The 15,446-nt window shown below is 44.1% G+C and overlaps 1 long non-coding RNA gene across 1 annotated transcript in view; it reads left to right on the top strand.

The window, feature by feature from the left end:
- LOC146203287 (uncharacterized) overlaps window positions 1–8,873 on the top strand; it is a 42,012-nt gene extending 33,139 nt beyond the window's left edge. Inside the window, exon 3 of the long non-coding RNA XR_014702344.1 lies at window positions 8,743–8,873. This is a non-coding gene — a long non-coding RNA (uncharacterized LOC146203287). The remainder of the gene's footprint in view (window positions 1–8,742) is intronic.
- Window positions 8,874–15,446: the final 6,573 nt, after the last annotated feature.

The following is a 15,446-nucleotide window of genomic DNA, read 5'->3' as shown; positions in this document are numbered from 1 at the left end:
GCCGGAGAGAGTGAACTCGTCTCGTGAAATCCTTTTTCGTGCCCGGATGTTCACGTTTCGGTGCCGGATGAAGAGAAATCAGTACCCGGATGAAGGAGAATCTGTTTCTCGATGTTGGCCCGCTGTTTTATTTCGACGCCCCCTCAGTCTCCTTCAATGAGAGCTAAGCGAATCTCATGCCGCCAAAAACTCCGGCCTTGGGAAAGCGAGAAAAGGATGTCGTGAAACTCAAGAAATTGATTATGCTGAACGTATGTTTGCGGCTTATTTTGTTCTCCACAAGCTCCTTAGATAATCCAATAATTTATTTTTTCTGTTTCCCCATTGAAATTACAACAAAACACTTCCCATACCGCCCAATGAGTAGATTGTTTCATGTTGCTGCAATATAGCCATACGATGAGTGATCTCTGTCGCCAACGTTATCATTATCCATGCGAACGATCCGAAACAAGCTTGGCTCTGCCATTTGGCAGACTTTGCCTACCTCCTGAAAAATAGCTTTGTGCACTCCTCAGTATAAAAACTAAGCCAGCAATGGTTTTCTGATAGCGGAGTCAGCTTCAAAACCGGCAGATCATAAAGTCCAAAGGCACCTGCAGATAGCTTATGAGCGCGTAAAGGCAAAATTTATCTTGGGCGCTTGACCGCCTCCTTTTCATATATTTATATCGCTGCAAGTGGTGACTGACACGGAAAAGTCGCTCGATGCATTGTTTATTTATGTTTCATACACCTGCAATCTTTCAGCGTCCACGAAGATTGGCCAATTATTTGGGGCCTTGATGGGTAACTTTTCTTTAGCTTTGGGAGGTTGTGGTCCTCGGCGTACTTTTTAAACATAAGAATAGCGTTCGATACGCTTTCTCTCCAGATGTGTAACCGCCTCCTCGAGAAACGGAATAGAAGACGCCATATTATGCAGTACACTTGAAATGTCCTCTGTCAGAATCAGCTTTCTTTATATGATCCCCGCCAGAGTTGACGCTATTGCCTCGCGTGTGTGATGCAGTCCCCTTAGGACATCGCAGACGAGTCACGGCAGAGTGCCTTATTCTCAATGTTTTGTGTCAACAACCCCATACTTTGAGCTACGAGAGCCTCGTTTTTTCCTCAGTATGCTAGAAATATAACAGCTATGAGCCTGATCACCGGAAAAAATGATGCACTGCTGTGTTAGTGTCGTCCCTTTTCCTTCAACGACAGGAAGCAACTACTAGCGCACAGGTCGCCAAGTTCGGCATACCACTTTAAAAATATGGGCACTAGGCGGAAATCACATTGTGAGAGTTTTTTTTTTTTTTTTTGTAACCCAACCGGTTACAATTCTGTCGCATAAAAAAGGAATAACTACTCAGCGAGCAGAGCTTTCCGAACATCCCTCACAGATATTTTCTCGCTATTAAGAAGCGCACATGGCGGCTTAAAATCTAGTCCAGCAATTTTATAATGTGAAGAGATCGAAGTCAAGCATTTTTACTCTCAAATATGTTTTGATTTCCCAAGTGAAATTTCCCGCCTGAAAGCTGCGTAGGTTTTCTGTGATTGAATTTAAAATAAGAGCCAGTGGCTAGAGCCATACGTTGCCATCGCGTTGTTGCCACCCTGTGCTACTAAATGCAAGGGTTGGTCGGGTGTGCGCGGAGCATGCGATTCGTAAGCGGTTTCACGGCATCCGAGTGTGTTCGCACCGGTTTGGTTTCCTTCTTTCAGAATGATGCGATATATATGGTTCACACGAGCTTCTGCTGTACGTTGGGGTGCGCAAATGCCTAAGAAAATTAGGTGGACACTTAAGTTGGCCTTAAGACTAGACGCAATACAGCCTTTGACACCCCCTTTTCATTTTAGCGATTTTAACAATTTTCTTTTTTAAATTTCGCTTACTCTAACATCCGTACAGATTTAAATTTTGGAAGGTGTTATCTCAGTTAAACAGATGTATTATAAAATCATAGGAGGTTGCAAATTCAATTGACATGTGGCCCCATTTGTGATCTGGCGCGTCAAACGAAGGAGATTTAACGGAGGGCCTCCACGATCAGCTCCGGTGCAATGGGATGCTTGATCGCGGAGGCCACTAGGCTAGTCGTTATGGCGCCATCTGGAAGCCGTCATGTCAAATGACGGATTTCTAACCTTGCTAAAATCTGGTTACAAAGAGCGAAAGTGCCCGCGGTGGCAGCTCAATGGTTTAGACGTTCAGCTACTGAACCTAAGTGCCCTGGTTCGAAACTCACCAGTTAGTACCCGCTACGATGGTTTTTTAGTGTGTAAAAAACAGCGCAAAAATAAACAAACAAGAACGACATTACAAGATTTTCAGTGACTGGAGTTGAGCGCATGAGCGCGCTCACAGTAAAACACACATTCTGAGTCATACGTACTATACGACATGTTCACTAGGTGCCCCTCTTACACGCTTCATACAAACGACCCTTCATTGCCTATGCACTGCGTGCATGCCCACTTGTCATGTGGAGGGTCCGGGTTTGAATCCCAGTGACTACAACTGCATTTTCTTCATTTGCGTAATTTTCCGAATTGTTTTAACTCTTTAGCGTTAAAGGCGCCGCTCATCAGAAAATCCGGCGTCAAAGTTATTGGCATCCTTGTCGGCGTCGTTGTCGGCGTCAGCGTAGTGAGCGAAAACTCTCGAGTATGGCGCTGGGAGATGGTAGCTGGCAGCTGACATGACCGCGCATTGCTTGGACGTAGGGTCGGCTCATGTTAAGTTCGACAGGATCTGCCAACTAGGGCCTCTTATTTCATACATGGGAGGGTAATATCAGAATCAGTCTGCCAGGACGCTCGCATTCCCATTTATACACGTTACCCTAGGTGACGCTGGCACTTTTATACGGCTTGGTTTTTCTCAATTCTGGTCTACGCGCCACGCCTTTTCGAGCCATCATGTAAAATTTCTTAGCGACAAGAATGTTCCAGACAGGTATACGTAAAGGCTGTATGGCGCACCAGCATCATGAAAGAAGTCCACGTACCCTCGGAACACTTCGCACCAAAGCGTGATGCAGACTGCGTGTACCAAGCTTGTGGATTCGCTAAGGCTACGTTCAAGGGGCGTATGAACGCTGGCTTTGTACGATCGTTGTTCGAGTAAACCGTCCATCGAAGCAGCCAAGTGAACGAAGCGAGGCCCGCAAGAGAAAGTGGGCTACAGTAGACTATAGCTCAGTAAAAAGTTCGGATACATTATCGTTTTAATGCGTAGGCATGTGGCATCAATCTAAGTTAACAACGCAAAAAACATAACACAGACACAAGAAAAGAGGACGACACAACTAGCGCTATTACGCTTCTTTTCTCTTTCGCGCTGCTAACTTATAATGAATCACCAACAAACCAATCTTCTGTTCTGCATGGCATCAATGTATAACAAAAGTCATTATAATAGCAATTATGTTCGAAGCTGCTCACATATTGACGCAGGTAACCGCGAGAAGCAAAAAAAAAAAAAGAAATTGGAGCGGCTTAGCTCAGCTAGGCCAGAAAATACGTAGCGAAAACTAGTGTTTGGCTTAATTGAGCTTGGTTATTGTTGGGCTGCACCAGTTAAGCAATTGAGACAGTGTCGCGGTTTCTGGTGTGTTAAAAACACACGTTTATTCAATGTTAGGCTTTATAGAAACAAAGACTGATAGCTGATCTGTAGAGTAGTTTGCCGCCGCGTCTCATTCTTGGTTACACAGTACCTAGACGTGATGGTCTCTTTTTGGTGCACAAGACCAGTGGCATTGGGTAGTCTGAATGTTAGGATCCAATGACAAATTTAGGCCAACTTCACCTTCGTACACTCGCTGAACTTCGACTTTTTATTGCTGTATCTTTAGACAGTCTTCTTCTCCTTGGGGTTCGGGACAGCGGCTCAGTGTCGTTGCTCATCCGAGACTTGGCACAGTCGTTTAGCGAGACGTTCTTCCCGTTCTTCAGGCGTCTCCGACGCTCGAAGAGTCTTCTTTGCTTCATTCGCACGTTGTCTGGCGGCCTCGTGCCATGCGATGACTTCTGGAACCGTCGACGTTTCTTCGCGTAGCCTACGCTGATGCCTTTCTGCACACTACATGCGCTCATCGTCCCCCTTTTCATCCATTGCTCGTCTATCTACCGAAGGCACGCGCCGCGGCTTATATTCTCACCTGCAGGGTAGGCGGATGATCACTCGTGATGATCACGATGAAGACGATGATGAGCATAGCAGAGCATAACGTCACGCGCAGGCATGGCGAGGAGATCGGTGCGGCTCGGCGCAACCGGTTGTCATATGGTAACGGCGCATGCGCAATTATGGCTCCGACTGGACACCGCGAAATGAGCTTCTGCCAGCCTATAGTGTAGCTTCCGCTTTAAAAATTGCAGCTTGTCAAGAAACCGTGCAATACGTGTAGTGTTCTGCGTGAAAACTATGGCTCCTGCATCTGGGCTTTTAATTAAAGTGAGTCATGCTGTGCCCACTTGGTCTGCATTTTTTGTCTGCTTTGTTTTGTTAGTTTGACTGTGAAATAAAATATTGAAGGTAGTCTAAATAGCTAGATGCGAATACTTCGTTTGTTTTAAGGCGCTGACATTTTTTTAAGTCTATGTTTTATGTTTCGAGCTTGACACATGCATGCTATTTTATTTTGGGTATTGCCGGTGCTATCTCCATGAGTTGCGGTTATAAAACAACTTCTCCAGTGAGCGCTCAGAGAAGGGCAGCTGCACGGTGAACAACATGAAGGCAGCAGCAACGGCTCTAAGCGAAGCGTTCCTACGGTTTCATAAGAAATACATGCGTGCAAAATGGCATTGGTACATACTTCGCTTAGTTTAACAGGTCGCCTCTATCTTTCAGACGACACTCCGCTATATCTCGTAGCAGTGGTGGATATAGTACGTGAAGGGCGACTATAAATATCGTGAAGTGAATCACTTTCTGAAAAGTCACTAGTCTCTGGAAAACTTCTTTTGGTTCCTTGAAACACGCTGACAAAAATACATAGGGCAGCTCTGGGTACTTCAGGGCTCATTCAAGGTGCCTGCGCCGCTTGGTGAACCAACCCGTGACGTCAAAGCTCATATCATGCCAAAAGGAAACTGTATCTCAGATTCTGTGGTTTTGGTTTGAAATTTGAGGTTTTGCCGTTATTAACTTATTTCCTGCCTGTTTCTGAAAATTTGGTATTGCACATTTCAAACAAGGTTCTTAAACACAAAACATCCATTGACTAGAAAAGTTGGCTTGAGAGGTGCCTTAGTGGAGGGCTCTAGAAATATCGACTCCCTGGGGTTCTTTAACATGGGCGGTGCGCCTAGCATTTCCCCTCCATCGAAAAGCTGCCGCCGCGACCGGGATTCCGTCCCGCGTCCTTGGGCACGACAGACGAGTGCCCTAATCACTGCACCACTATGGCGTGGCTGGAAAAGTTTGGAAAACCAACGGAGTTGCCCTTTAATGTGTTCCCATAAGTGGTGGTCTGCAGACTAAATATCTGCTTTAAAGTGCACCTAAAGCCACCATATTTCATTAGGTACTTAATCTACAGAACAATTTGTATGTAGTTATATTTCGTTCAGAAATGTCTTTTAAATCGCCGATCTCCCCAAGCCTCAGTGTAGGCTCTCAGCGGAAGCTCAGTGAAGCCCATTTGGAGACTACTTGTAACCTAGAGTCTTAATTCAGCCTGCAGAAAAGCTAACCGTCGTGGGAGATATCTCCCATTGCTCATCGAAGGGACAATTCCAGTGAACTATGTCGTTAAAACCGGAAGAATGTATGGGAGCTGCAAACAAAAATAAATGCCTAACCACAAGTGGTTTCCGTTCCTGTTGAAACTTCGAGATGAGGTAACAGTGATGGCGTTTGTTACTTCGCGTGTTATGAACAAACGATAGAGAAACATCACGTAAATATTTATGGCTTGCTAACGGCAAATCAAGATGGCTGTCGGAAGAAAGCTGTACAGAGTCTGCTTTTGGCGAATCACAAATATATTATATTGATCGAAGTTTATATCCTTGCTAAAGGGCTTATTTTAGTTTGTGCAGATCGTTAGATTCTCATCAACAAGGAATTACAATGTTGCACAGTAAACGATCATTTAACTTCAGTTATTGCATGATTCCTTCTTGAAACATTTGCTATAGCTGGTTAAAATTTAAGCTGCTTCCGATTCTGCATTTAGAAAATAGGATGTGCCTCAAGTTTCTGTACCGTATTTTCATATTTATTATCGATACCGCTGACACAGTCTGATAAACTTGATAATTGGTATAGATTCCTCTAAAGAAGCTGGTGTTTTCCTTTCTTGAGATCGCTGAACTCATCTGTTCTACCAGTGATTAACCAATGACTATGATTTACCGACGTATCTATCTACCGTCTAGCATTGGCATATTAAATGTAAGGTGAAGCCAAGAAGATGATCGCAGCCATCTTCAAAATGCATGTTGATGACGCAAGGATGTTATCAAAATGGCAGCACACAAGATCAAATTGTCGGCCAAAAATATTTTACTGCTGTTGGGCAAAAGTATGTATATCTCACACTGATGCATAAGAAAAAAGGAAAACTGAAGATTATTGTGCTTAATCTAATTTTACGAACAAGGAAATTTTTGCCTAACTGTATATTTTTTAATGGTTGGGGAATGTGTGTGAATATCCTGCGAAGCGGGCGCTGCTCACATTCAAGAAAATTCGCCGTTGCCGCTTTATTCTGCATGGCGTTCACGGCAAACGCTGCACAAAACGTTTAGAATGTGTAATCATGTTCGAAGCAGAAAGTTCTGCCTACGCAATGGCGTGAATATTAAGGCTGCTTCGGAGATTTGGACATCTGCTACATTTAGCGAATTTAGCAACCATGCGCCGTTTGGTCGCTGCCGATACGCATTACTTAAGTGGGAGATGTTCAAACAGTTAGGTGCTTTTCACTGAAAAACAAGTTACGAAGTGCTAAATTTCACCAAATTAATAAGCTGCCTTTCATACAGCTTATTCCTTTTTTCATTAACCTGGCGCATATAACATCGAATCGGTAATAGGTAGAATAATATGAGCGTTTCAGTTTTCAGCAAAAATGGTGCTGCGAGCGGCTGACGCCCCTTATTCTAAACTTCTTTCGGGGGAAGAAACTGTAAGGTGTGCAAATAAGGGGCCCATGAGCTTGGTTACCATACTTTCAAAGTCTCCGTTAGGCAGTTTCTGTTTTTAGCGCAATTTCCCCCGCCGCATTTGTTCACTCTATTGTCTGACGATGAAGTGGCGCGATATAACGAAGTAACGCGAGATACGAGAAATCAACGCAAAGTCTTGGCTGCTACATGGAATGATCGACTAATGATCGACTGTATTTAATTTTTCGTTCCAGTAGTGACAACGTTCGGCGTGAGTGTGCACTCATCATCACAAACGTTTCATGTGTTGCACAACCAAAGGAAGTATATAATCAAGCGCTTTCAAACCAGACGGTCCTGAAACCGATAGTCGATGTTTGCTTTCTTCCTGAAACTCTTGTTCCGCGCTAGAGAGCAGGTGATCGGGACAGAAAAATAATCAATAGGAGAATTGGCCACGGGTGCCCCCCGCTTATAACCGCTTTCTTTTCTTCCGTCATTCTTTATCCCTGCACGTCTTTTCTTCTTCTCTTTGTGTTTACTTTCACTTTATGAAATCGGTGAACGCACGTAGCGCGCGCGTGCTTCGGAGCCCACAAGCAAAAACTACAGAAGCAGCATTGTGGTCGCTCGCTGACGATCGCCGCTGGCGATGGTCCGCCGACTGGTGAACGGAGACAGGAGCACAGCCATGCAACGCAACCTGAAAGAGAGAGACGACGCTGGATCGATATTGTGTCGATTGTTTTCTACCCGCGATCGGTTTTTCACGCACTTTTCCAGAATTCTCTTCATCATTTATTGCCTTAGCTTCCTGTTCGTATTTCGTGGTCTCGCTCCAGCCAAAAGCTACCGGAAGGAACCTGTCGACGGTAACACCTCGCGGCTCACTACGAAGCATTTTGCGATGGAAAAAGCTGCCTACATACACTTGGCTGCTTCTTTTGGTGACCTGTCGCGTATTGTTATCCCAGGTTGTCCAAGCTAATAAGCCATCCGCCATTATGGCGCCTCGCACAAGGTGTTAAAATTCACACAAAGCGTGTCCGGGGTGTCTCGATGGTTTTTGCGGTGTCAGCCTATTGAATGTTTTTAACCCCATTGTCGACGCGTAGCTCCAAGGAGAATAATGCGCCGAAGTAAAGGAGAACACAAAGGCAAACCCAAGGAAAGTTTCATGGGCCACACTCTGGCCCTTACATGCTGCGCTGCCCCTTGAGCAGTACATATGCGTCAACAGGTGTCTACCCTCAGCTGGTTTCGGGGTCCAAAACTGAAAAGGCACAAGACTATCTCACTTCTAGGTCGACATGTCAAACGCGACGATAAAAAGAAGACGAATATGAGTGAACTTTTGCAAGACTTTAAGGCGCAAGACTATCCCAATTCTCGGTGGACACCTTAACCGTGCCGTCAGAGAAGAAACGAGTCAAATTAGAAGTGAGAAGTCCTTAAGTGCGGTATGCCTGTCCTCCGATTCATTCCATGCTCACATCTACACTCGACAGCGAGGTTACTGTGATTATGTTTTTCTGTTTATCGTTTATCTATTGTGCGTGGCATGAAAGTTTTGAAATGTTTTTTTTTTTTTTTTTTTTTTTTTTTTTTTTTTTTTCACTTTGGCAGTGTTTACGGCGAGTGGCATGGCTTGCGAAGCGGGACGCTTGAGTCGTTCAGCGGTTGCCTGAACTCCCACTACTTAGCAATACTCCAGGTCGCATCGTTAAAGGTATTTTTTTTTTAAAGGTTTTTATACAATTCAGCGGAAGCATGAGAGCGAAGTGTGTTTGATGAATTTTCCTAAGAGTGCTCATTTTCCCACGTCTCACGAAGTTTACTTCACAGCATGATAAATTCCACATTGGGACCGGAAATATGTAAGTCAGAGTTCTTGCATTCGCCAGCGTAAAGAAAATGCAGCTCAACGAGTGTAGAAATTAGCGGCTGATTTTAGCCCACCTAAAAGCAAACATGGCAAGAGACGTGCGCGAAAATTCATGCTACGGTCATGTCGATGTTTTTTAGGCTGGAAGCATTTATTGGTGTGGAAAGCGCATTTCTTTATCTTCCCTCCACTTGGTTCAGACTCGCGACACCTATCGAGAAAACGTCTCAATGATCGTCGCTTTAAACTCAATGGCGATGTAGCCACACCTCTTTGATTCGCACTCAAGACATTGTATCCACGCTTTACTTACTTGCGAATTCAGTTGTTGATCGTGATGCCTGCATTTCTTTGCTTTATTCAATTTTTCCGGCTTTCAAAATATTATATTTTAATGATAGTCTTCCTCAAAAGCTTAGAACCCGGGGGAATTGCTTCTTACCCTCGCTGTGTGCCTCTTAAGCATACCCAGTGTTCAAAATCTCTTTGAGGTAAAGCCTCGTCAAGCTGTTTGATTTCAGCTTTTAGCCCAGGTAGCCCACCAGAATTTCTGGTAAACAAAGTTCAACATCAATATTAATATCCCATGGGCTCTAAACATTTCATAAATACTGTACGTCTTGCTCTTTAAAACGGGGTAATTTGTCGATGCAGACCAACCTAATTTGGCCCTCGTTGCCCATACAGTGTAGACCGCAACAACTATTGCGGGTCGATTATTACAATGTCACATGTTGCATAATGATACCAACGAAAAAAAATATTTTACAAGGCAGTTACCATTGTGCAGCGTGAGATTAGGCGGCACCAGTTGAGGTATCTACATTTCGCGGTGTATACTGAAGCGCGGATCTCGAGAGTGCATGGCACGCGTGTATGTACAGTCCAAGAGCCCTCTTTCCAGGTTTCCACGCATGCGCGTTCTTCGACTGGAGCTCCGTTGCCGTCTATTGTTCTACAAATACATAGCATCTCCATGGGCTCCACGTTTCGCAGCAACAGCACAGGTACCCCGCCACACTCCTCCGCTTTCGTTCTCCTCTTGCTCTTCCTTCCACGTGAACAACTCTGCGAGGGGTTCACGCGTTGGCCACCGACTGGTCTCTCGCATGCGCCATGCTTTCCTTCTTCCACGGTAAATGCGTGGTTCGCCAAGCAGTTCCCATTAGAACCCCTCTCAGGTTACTCCTGTCACGGAGTATATTAACATGCCACTTTTTTTTTTTCTGTCGACTCAATCATAATAATAATAATAATAGTAATTCGTTCACAGGAAGGGAAAGACGCAGTATCTGTCACACTTGCTCTGTGAGCGCATGAACCGCTCCGTAAGGGAAGGAAGGGAGGTGGGAGTTAAAGTGGAAAGAGAGAATGTGGAGGGCTACGGAGTAATTTCGACCACCTCGGGATCTTTAACGCGCGCTGACATCGCACAGCACACGGACGCCACTTCGTTTCGCCTCCATCGAAACTTCTCCAGGATATTTTTACCGTCCTAACGTGCCAGCTAGCGACAGCACGAGATAACCACTTGTTTAAGACAATCAATATTAGCAATCAAGCGGTTAAATGCTTTAAACTGCGCACAGGAGCTCCTGTCGTACTTCTTTCTCAGATAAGCAAGCATATATGGGACGAATAATTTTGCCTGCTAGATGAAATAGCGCATCACCGTCAATAGAAAGAAACAACGAAAACATTTTCTTCCTTCCTAATTTCTTGGGCATTTTCACTGGGCCCGCAGGACTATATCCAAATGTCCAAGGGGAGTCATGGTTTAAGCCAATAAGCTGAAAGCAAGCGAAAGACAATGATAGCTTTCATGGATCACGAAAAAAGCAGTTCGTGACGCAACCATTTCCATGTTTAAATTTATCATAATGCCCCCCCTTGATTTCGGCTCGCATTTATAACGTTCCGAAAGGCGGAAAGACCCTGTACGCTTCAATTATTGACGCTGCTGCGGTGGTGCCATTTTTTTTTTTTCGGTACATTTCACTGTAACATAACGGCGCTTCTTTTCTCTCCGATGACCAATGCGTCCATCATTAGTTGATCAATGTTAATATACTACTCGCCTAATGTCATGGGCACAGCTTTCAAGTCTGTTTTTTTTTTTTTCTTCTTTTCTTAACGCAATCTTCCTTGCAAGTGCATATGACGAGGAGTGCACGCCATCCAACTGCGACAAGAAACATGCTCTATTACACGTACTGAATGAAATCAGCGTAGTAATATAGGGGCGCCAGTGTCTGTGGCTATGCCAACATCACGTCATTTCTGTGAAGCGGTTTGATGGCCGGAAATAAGGCCGTCGCGGCGGTCCCATGAAAGCCGCATTGGGGCGTTACAGCGGCAGTGTCGATATGGCAGGTCCCAATGAGCGCCGACCACATGGCTCTTTCTGTAGAAACCGGGTCTTCTCTTTGAAACCGTCGATTGCAAAGGAGTGCAACGCATTTGCATTACTCTGGTTTCGCACGCGCTATGTATAGTTTGATCTCAGCGTAAAATGGGGGGACATTTGTCAGGCCTAACGATAGTATAGTAGCTTTTTACTTTTTTTTATTTATTTTTTTATAGCAGCTTTCTTCAGTGATCACGGTCGATGCTTTTGCATTCTGGCGGTTTCGGTGTAGAGGTGAGCGTATCGTGTAAAAAACGTCCATGTGGAGGGATATCTCCTTTCGTTGCCTGCGTCTATAAACCTCACCTTTCGTTGGAAGGAAAGCTGCGCTCGAAGACGTGGCCTTAAAACCCATGGCAGTTCCTGCGCGAACAGTGACTTCTGACTACCGCGCTTCTTAAAAACAGTAAAACAAACAAATGAAAACGATAGACTTTTTGCGACGTACATTAGCGCTTTTTAAGGTAACTGCGGTGGCCTTACTGTGAGGCAGAACGTTTTGAGAATGCCGACTAAAGCGAAGCGACCGGGAGGCGCCGCGAACCGATGCAAACCAACCAGATGCGGTGAAAATATGGCACGAGAAGTCCACGGCTTCCACTTGTTTGCCAGCAGTGAACTACGTCTTGCTATTTGAGGAGGACTAGAAGCTATCCCTTGTGACGTCACAAATGTGTGCGCGGTGTGTGCGTACGTCTGCAACGGGGGAGGGTGGGAGAGAGAGAAAGATAGACCTGGTACAACTAAGTACAGCCTGAAATGCAGCGTTTTTTCTTGTTGAAAGACAGCGAAGCAAAAATTAATTTCCTCGCTTAGGTCCAATCTCTTTATTTCTTGTCCTTTTAGCCTTTATCGTCTTGAAACTACCAGCAATTTTAAAAAGTGACAAAACTTACGTCTTAAAATTTCCCGAGATATCTTAAAATTCAATCTCAACCAAATTTTAGACTTCGAACCCTTTTTTCCCAAATGGGGCATCACAGGATAAATTTCCCTGAAAGGAAGTCCTTTAGCAGTGACATCGTCCTAATATCATGACATCTAAAGCAATATTTTGCAGCTGCGTGCGAGCGGCTGCAACGTGGTTCACCGTGGCACCATTTGCATGACCACTTATAGGCAGTTGGCCATTTCGTTCTTACCTGTATCATCAGTAGAGTTAGTTGTTGTGCTAGTTGGTATTCTAGATTTAGGGACATAGTTCTAGGCCGCGTGCCTTTGCCGCGTGCCTTTGCGCTGAGAACTATGTCCTCCAGTCTAACTATATTATTTCTCCACCTACCGAATGAATCGGTTGATTATTGTTTCTTGAAATGACGTTCATATAAAAGTAATATTCAGCGTGAGGTCTCAAAGCGGAGCAGAGGGGGGACTTCTTATGCAAATTATATGCGAGAAAGTAAGAAAGTACAATGCACTGCGCGAACACAAACACAATTTCTTAAAAGTTCAAGTTAATTTACCCTACAAATTGAATAACAAAATAACTAGCAGCAAAGAGAAGACAACAAAATGATTCGTCAAACCACAATAAACTCATGGTGTCTTCGGCTGACGACACGCGTGGAGTTTTCCGCGCACTCATGCGCTGCTGCACGTTCGGCTGGTCGCCACTCGTGCAGTGCCGTACATTCGGCTGGAGCGAGCACGACACGAGTGCGCGGCACCGTGCCACCGTGGGGACTGACGGTGGGACCGTAGAGCAATCCCATCGTGCAGCGCGCGCTAGCATACGCTGCACGCGGACGACGCTGTCATCGTGTCCGTATTCGCTCTACAGTGGGCGATAGCAAGCTTCGACGAAGAGAAAAAGAGAGGAAGCATAGCAGGTGGGCGTATAGTAAGGAAACGATGAACATAGGTCTACAATGTGCGCATTGTGCAACGAACAGATATATAAACTGGTAAGAATAGCACTGTTGTAGTGCTGACAAACCAACACCGCCACAATCGCAACATTTTGCAGCAGGCGCCGGCGTCTCTAGTTAGTACTAGCTCCACACACCATTTGTAGGAACGTAGGATGGCCTCCGAGACCGTTAAGAGTCTCGGAGGCTATGCAGAATAGACGGCAGAAACAACGACGGTACTCTCCATGTGCCTCACACGTTCGGCTGGAGCACATGACGATCTACTCGTGCCTTGTTTGACGTCAGTTTCTGCACACCGGCGCGGGAGCAGTGCACCTCAGCTGAAGCAATATTTTCCTACTGAGGATCAATTCCTACTGAGGATAAGAAAAAAAACAACAAACGCTTCAGTTAACGGCGTCGCAAACGCGCAATCATTAATAATGAATATATTAGAGTATGCTTCAAGGAAGGAGTTCCTTAGGCTGCCCTTTGAAGCTAGATAAGCAAGTAGAAGTTCTTATTCGGCAACTAAGACTATTCCATATATATATTTATATATATATATATATATATATATATATATATATATATATATATATATATATATATATATATATATATGAGGGTACTTGTTATAATACATGAAGGAAAGAAGCCAACAGTCGGCGAGGCCAAGGAAAGCATTGGGGATTGTACTTTGTCTTATTTTTTTTTTATTTTTACTTCGATAATCACATAAATTAGTAATGTAATCTGTTCAGGGGAAGGATAATTAAACACACAGTAGAAGAAAAAACAACGTGCCGATGGTGGGATCCGAACAAACGACCTCCGAATATCGCGTCCGGTGCTCTTCCAACTGAGCTACATCGGCCCCTGCCCCCCCTGCTACTTTCTTGGGTATTAATGTTGTCTATACGAACCTTGAGAGTGTTCACTAGCGCCACCCTCAACGAAAGCGGCGGACGTGGAACGTCCTGTGTTACCGCCAGCGTCACGTAGAACGTGATCAAGACCGAGGGCGAAAGCTGTGCTAGAACCCTCTTACGCTACCTATAGCTATATATATATATATATATATATATATATATATATATATATATATATATATATATATATATTGTAAGAGGGGGGTTTATTGATCAGATCAGCAGGACTCGATCAGCAGGACTGGGTAGATCAGCGGCGAACACAGCGACAGCGAACACCTTCAGGTCCAACACGCGCAGCGATCACGATGCCACTGCCTAGAATGTTCCTCGTGTAATTCTTCCTCTTCACAATATATATATATATATATATATATATATATATATATATATATATATATATATATATATATATATATATATATATATATATATATGACGCCATAAAAATAATAACAGTCGGTATATATGCTGGTGAAATGCGGAAAGATAAGAATACGAATTACCTGTTTTCGAACTCGAACCAATGACCACTGGTATGATGAATATATGCTACCTCAGAACGATATACAGTAAGGTAAGTGACAGTGTTTAAAAGGATAATATAGCGAGATATGAGTGTGGTAGTCAAAATAAAGGCAAGTACGAAGCAACGCTCTCCTTCCGAATAGTACCACCTTTTTACATTTGAAACATGAAGGGTGAATTTCAAATAAGGATCAAAACCTAGTCCTAAATATACGATGTGGTCAATTAATGCAATGGCAAGCGCTATTCCATGCGAAGAGAAAGTGTGCTAGGGATATGCTTCACTCAGTTTTTGACTGATTAATAAACAAACTTAAGTTACAGAAGTTTTTAAGGGAGTGAATGGTATACTTGTTTTTTAATCAAACCACCAAGAAAACGACTTTATGTAAACGGTGTGGTATTATCTGCATATAGAATGCTATTGCAAAGTTGTATGAATCACGTTATAGAACCCCAGGGGGTCGAAATTTCCGGAGTCCTCCACTACGGCGTCTTTCATAGCCTAAATCGCTTTGGGAACTCAAACCCCACAAACCAAACCAAACCAAACCATTTTTGTAAGTTAAACATGAGGGAACGTAAAATAAATCCTTCAGACACACCCATATGACTCAGACACACCCATATGAATTGATTTCAGTCGCGAAATATTATTTTTAATTTCAACGGCTTGCGCCCAATCAGATAAAAACTACTTTTATTAATGATACTGAAAATTAGTTGAC

Source organism: Amblyomma maculatum, chromosome 1 (genome assembly GCF_055883805.1).
Source record: "Amblyomma maculatum isolate TAMU_Amacu chromosome 1, ASM5588380v1, whole genome shotgun sequence".
NCBI classification, from domain to species: domain Eukaryota; kingdom Metazoa; phylum Arthropoda; class Arachnida; order Ixodida; family Ixodidae; genus Amblyomma; species Amblyomma maculatum.
Note: the sequence above shows the minus strand (reverse complement) of the source record. Positions and strands in the feature narration are given on the sequence as shown.